Source organism: Triplophysa rosa, linkage group LG21, assembly GCF_024868665.1.
Source record: "Triplophysa rosa linkage group LG21, Trosa_1v2, whole genome shotgun sequence".
NCBI classification, from domain to species: Eukaryota; Metazoa; Chordata; class Actinopteri; order Cypriniformes; family Nemacheilidae; genus Triplophysa; species Triplophysa rosa.
The window spans coordinates 16,468,449-16,474,448 of record NC_079910.1 but is presented as its reverse complement, the minus strand read 5'-3'; the positions used below and the strand labels follow the sequence as shown (position 1 = coordinate 16,474,448).

General features: G+C 39.8%; 1 protein-coding gene across 3 annotated transcripts in view; it reads left to right on the top strand.

The window, feature by feature from the left end:
* Positions 1 to 2,651: 2,651 nt before the first annotated feature.
* zbtb46 (zinc finger and BTB domain containing 46) overlaps positions 2,652 to 6,000 on the top strand; it is a 93,229-nt gene continuing 89,880 nt past the window's right edge. Inside the window, exon 1 of one of the 3 annotated variants that reach the window (XM_057362912.1) lies at positions 2,652 to 2,913. The gene's annotated coding sequence lies outside the window, so the exon portion shown is untranslated. Of the gene's footprint in view, positions 2,914 to 2,961; positions 3,086 to 6,000 lie in introns of those variants that run through there. The other 2 variants (XM_057362914.1, XM_057362913.1) reach the window with 2 other exon arrangements.

The window sequence follows — 6,000 nt, the reverse complement described above, 5'->3', positions numbered from 1 at the left end:
GACACAGAAAAACACACACTTCCACCATATGACCCCTTTAAAGGGATAGTTCACCCAAAAATGAACAATGACAATACCCATTGGCTTCTATACTATAGAAGTGAATGCCGCCATTTTTCGGTTACCAACATTCTTCAATATATCTTCTTCTGTGTTTTGCAGAAGTATGAACGTCATATAACTTTGAAATGACAAGAGGGTGAGTAAATGATGACCGAATTTTCATTTTTGGGTTTACTCTTTTTCTCGTTAAGAAAAAGAGTAAGAGTTTTTCTCGTAACTGTTCCTACATAAGAATCACAACGTATCACAGAATTTGGTTGTTGATTGTCATGCTCAATAGACAGAAAACAAGATTGTCATGACAACTGTAAAGTTTCATGCACATTTGATATTGTGTAAATAAACACGCAATGCAAAAAGAAGGCTAAACAACGGCAAAGTAAGATTAAAGCACAAATATAATAAAGTAAATAATACAAACTATATAATCCAAAAAGATTGTGATCAGATTTTATTTGGGTCATACCTACATCATTCGACTCAAAATAATCATAAAAAGTATTTGTTTTTTGATCAAACAATGATAAGATGATTTCTGCTCTGCCTGCTGGAGGTTTGAAATGGGGGAGGAATTTCTTAAACTCCATCTATGGTCGGTTCTCTAGTGTGCGTGTGTGAGGTCCTTCTTGTCCCGGCTATTGTCCCTCTGGTTTACCTTTGATGAGTGTTCATGATATGAATGAATATGTAAGAGGGCTAATGAAGTTTGGATGGAGGGGGTGGTGTTAAAGAGGCAGGCAGATTGACGGACTAACGTTGGCGTACACGGAAAGGCAGACGGGTAGGAAGAGAGAAGAGCAGCTTGATTTTGACACGGATTGTGGACGCACAGAGTGGCTAAAGTCCATCAGCGTAACACGCTTACACGGGAGCCTAAGCCAGGAGCCTTGCCATAGGTCAATGGGTTTAATCCCCACAATCCACACACACACACTGTCCAAAACACGCTCTGATCCGGCCAAAGCTCTCAATCACATGTGCAGTACAAAATGGCCTGACTGTTGTGTCTGAGATTTATAGGTGAGACGCAGCATGATTCATATAACAAAACTGGTGTAAAGTTAAGACATGAAGATTGCAATGTTGTAGAAGCACTGTCTTCAACTCTAATGCTAAATAAATTAAAATAACCACGCCCCCTGCCCAATTTACATGAGGTGGGTGACACTTTCTAAGCAGACTGAGAAATTGAAAAAGTGTGATGATTTGTCTTATTCTCCCCACTAGGGGGCGTGTCTCACCCTCCACGCATGCGAGAACTGAACACACACTATGGACAAAAGCATGCAGCACGCGCTCACGCCTACACACACGCGCTCCCCCCTCTCTCTCTCTCAAGATTCAAGATTCAAAGAAGCTTTATTGGCATTATAAAACTAATTTTACATTGCAAAAGCACAGGAAAATTAAATATAAATATTCTGCACAAATACAAATTAAGATAAAAATAAAATAAAAGTATCGAAGTATCTATATATACATATCAATATAAAGAGAAAAAGAGCAATGTGTTGATGAAAGTTCTCAGTGAGGGTGACAGGATCCTGTCATAGTGTCAGTTTGTGTGTTCTCTCTCTCTCTCTCTCTCTCTCTCTATTCACCTATCTATCTCCTGCAAATTTAGGATTAATACCCAAAATCAAAAACTATCACACGCCTAAACTGACCAAGCTGGAACTAAACTCAAATAAAGATGTTTTTATTGTTAAAAAAATACAACGCAGAAGATAATAACCACAATACCAGTTACACAGCAGGTAAAAATCATTTTTAATAAGCATAACCATTTTGATTATATGTTTACTATGGTTTTATTCCAAAACCATAGTAAATTTGGTAATACAAATGGTAATCCTCAAAAAACATGGTTACTACAATTTAAGTAAGGGATAATCCACGGCTAGCCATGCATTAAAGGATTTGAATGCACGACGTGGAGGTGTAGAACCACCCTACGCGAAGTGCATTAAAATCCTTTAATGCACGGATAGCCGTGGATTATGCCGCTTATACCATGGTTATTTGCCAAGTTAAAGCTTTTATTGATGTTTACAGTGTCAATTTAGATCAAACAGGTGAAAATGACGGTTATTTTGTCAGTTAATTTTAAATGTAATCTAACTGATTGGAGCTACCCTTGCGTTAAAGGCTTTTAATGCACACCTTCCAGCCAATCAGAATCCAGTATTCAAACAGACCATGGTATAACTATAATATAATGATGGTAAATGATGAAATATTTGGAACCATTTATAATATTAAATATAGCTATTATAATCATGTGTATTATAATTCATTGATAGATATCATATAAAATGTCATAGCCTACAATGTCATCCTTGTTATCGTTTCTTTTTTGTAATTTATGGGCTTTCGGGAGTTTCCCAATAGAAATCAAATGCACCTGTCATATCAGTAAGCTAATCATCAGAGCCATTACACAACTCAGGTAAGATTGTTGCCCTCTGTATATTCATATGACTTCAAGGCTGTATGAGTTCAGCTGGACCTGTCCATGGTTTGACGGTGAATGTAAGCGTTTATGTTGCCTCATTTCCTGTATTTGACTCTCAGTCGAGAGAGAGAGAGAGAGAGAGAGAGAGAGAGGGAGGCTGGTTCCTGATACCGAGACACGGAAAAGCAGGGGAGGGAGAGTTACAGAGAAAGACGAGCGAGGAGAGAGAGGGAGAGCGACCAGGGGGAATTACACTGACGGACACAAACGCTTCGCGGGAGTCAAACTGACTACTGACATTTTGGACGTGCTCACTCTCCCTCACCCGTCCAGACCAAAATATCGGAGCTCCAAAGCATCGACATCGCGCTAACCCAGAACTCATGGGTTAACAGGTATGCCTCTCTCACCTTTCCCCACTAAGATCACTTCCTTCCGATCTGACTATTACGCGATTCAGCAGCGTTCACTCTTGGTGCGTTTGCGTTCACAGTTGACTTGTAATTCACTCGTACGGTTCGGAGGAGACATGAGCTCGCGCTTGCACACAGGTATACAGCTGGCAAGGTAAGTTGAAGTTGCGAGTTCACGAGTGGCCGCAAATCTCATTGAGTTGTGACAGCTCGCCGGCTCGTTTGTTTTATTTCCACGACAGTGAAGTAAACTGCGTGACAGCAACCTGTTTGACGTCTCCAGGTGAGAACGCGCTCGCGACAGACGATACACGCGCCGGGCTTGTGCGAACAGCTGTCAGACGTGTAGTCATTCATTCATGGGCGAATTTTATTGGAGTGATGAGAGACTTTACGATCGATTATAAAGACTTTATAGAGATTTTACCAAGCCGAGGGCACGTTTTATAATATAAAGTGCTTAATGTAAAATCCAATTCTATGTATATTACAGTATTTTCATCAAGTTATTATTCCTCAAATGCACGTCATTTGGGGGCCAGTGCTTGTGGTCGCGGTATTTAAATGTAAAGCTCGCGCAGCTTTGGCAGGGCTTAACCCCCCTCTCTCTTCCCCTCATTTAACCTCCCGAAGGGGAATTTCTCCAGCTGGAAATTTCTGCTGCGTCAACACCCTAAACCCAGTGTACTACCAGAAAAAGGAAGGGGATTTTTTGGACTCACTTTTCTATTATTTTATTTCCCGCACATTTAAATCCTCGCTCGCGCAGCCTAATACTTATCTCAACTTGAAGAGAGTGCAGTATGTCAGAGTATAGTCATCTTGACTGTGAGGGAAAGCGCTGGGTGTCGATATGTTACAGCGCTCTGCTTCGGGTTATTGTCTTTTCCCCCGTCTGCCCCCTTAAAGCTGGTCAGTTCCGTCTTCCTCCATTTTCTCCTCGCTGACGGGTGCTTTTAAGGGGAGCGACCCCACTTGTTTGACTCGTCGGTGCATTTGGCGATAAACTGCACGATGAATCTGCACGCGATGCGTTAGAATGTGTAGTTACGCGCTGCAATGTTTCATTCAAGCGTCTGTCTGAAGAATGTGCAGCTCTGTATTATTATGACGCGTTCTCTCTGTGCCGGGTTGGTTGCTACAGGTGCATCCGATTCTGATGAATGATTGGTTAGTTAGAAACGTGTTATTGTATATCTTAAAATGTTGAATCTGTGTTGTTGAACCCTTTGGAAAATTAACCATGGTTTTATTATAGTAAAAGTGTAGTAACCGTGTTTTGGGGCGGATCGATTACTATTTGTGTTACTATATAGTTTTACAAAAAAAACCATCATGGGCAAACTATAGTAAAACCATGGTTAATTTGTGGTTGCTATGGTTTTTCGACAAATAAGGCAAAAATTGTCATAAATTGTCTGATAATTGAGCTGCAGGAGCAGCAGATTAGCCGGTGATACTAAATTATCGTAACAATTAATAACTTAAATGACATATTAATAATTATTATTTACAGTGCCACAGTGTTTTAGTTCTAGGTTCATGCCTAATATTTTATTTTACACGCTATGATATATTAACAAGTGCAGAAATGAGTCAGTTGAGCAGAAGAACGGATTATGTAAGGAACTGTCTTCATGCCCATCTACAGGGAATGAAGCATAGATGCCAGGCTAACGTGGTAATATTCCTTTACCATCACTTTTGTTCCCAACAATATTACCGTTCTTTCACAAGCTTCACGGAAAGTTGTGGACCTGGATATTGTAATGTGTCTTGATGTCAAAGCCATTCGTGTTTTTTGATGGTTTGTATGTATGCCTGAGGGTGCTGGCAGGTGTCTGTTGTAGCAGGGATCATGTCCAACCTTCTCTCTCTCTCTCTCTCTCTCTCTCTCTCTCTCTCTCTCTCTCTCTTGTGATGGAAAACACATTTTGGCATAACAAAAATTGTGTTTAGACACCGCGTGGGGGCGTTACCACAACTTATCACAAAAGACAAAGGTTTTTGTGTGTTCTTACATTACATTATCAGTTTCGTTCTGTTTTAACATGGTAAACTGTACCGGTTTCCTCTTTTCTTACTTTAAAGTATAGCAATTGTTCTCTGACACACAGAGCTAAAATAGCGATCACCTCTTATAGGTGCAATGATTATCGTATTAAGATAATAATATTTGCTGTTGTAAACTTCGGCCCTCACATTGACAAAGTATTGACATTGCAAGATTTAGCGCACACAGTTTTCTTCTCTAGATTCTAGAGGGCCGCTTTCATGTTGTGCATCCAGGTGTTTTTGTTTAATGGAAAGTCTGTGTCTGTTTGTGTATAAATTGAAGAAGATTTTAGGCAGGAGGGGGCTCTGGTCCACTATGTCTATTGACTTCCTCACAGGTGTGGTTGTATTGTGTCAACAGAAAGCAGGGGAGAGGAATTGGTTCTTACTGTGTGGGGTAAGAGAAGAGAGGGGATGAAATAGGAGTAAAGAGCAGCGCTGTGTTCTCGGAACTGTTTTAATGGAGCCGGATTAGAATACCTGCTCTCGTCTGTCACTTCACAAACTCCTAAAGGAATATTCTGGGGTATGCTGTATTGACAGTCTATGCTGTAGATTTCAAAACATACCTCAGTATAGAATCACTATAGCCTGTAGACGTTGAGACATTTTGTGTCTCAACGTGTCAAAAAGTGTTTTGCTGTACCTTTTTGGTAAAACTACAATATGGTTGTATTTGTTAACAGTAGTTAATGTATTAGATAACATGTACTAACAATAAACAATACTTCAAAAACATTTATTAGTTAATGTTCATTTCAGTATTTACTAATACATGTTTAAAATCAAAACTGTTAGTTAACGCACCATAAGCTATCATGAACAATAGTATTGGCATAACTAACATTAAAGGGGTGATTTAAAGCTGTTTCATGCATTCTGACTTCTTTACAATGTTAAACGTGCTGGCTTCTCATGCTTAAAATGGTCAACTTGTCAAAAAACGAGTTGGACGTATTACGTAGTATTTCTGTGCTCAAAACACTCCCCCAATGTTCATATAGGTTTTGGAAA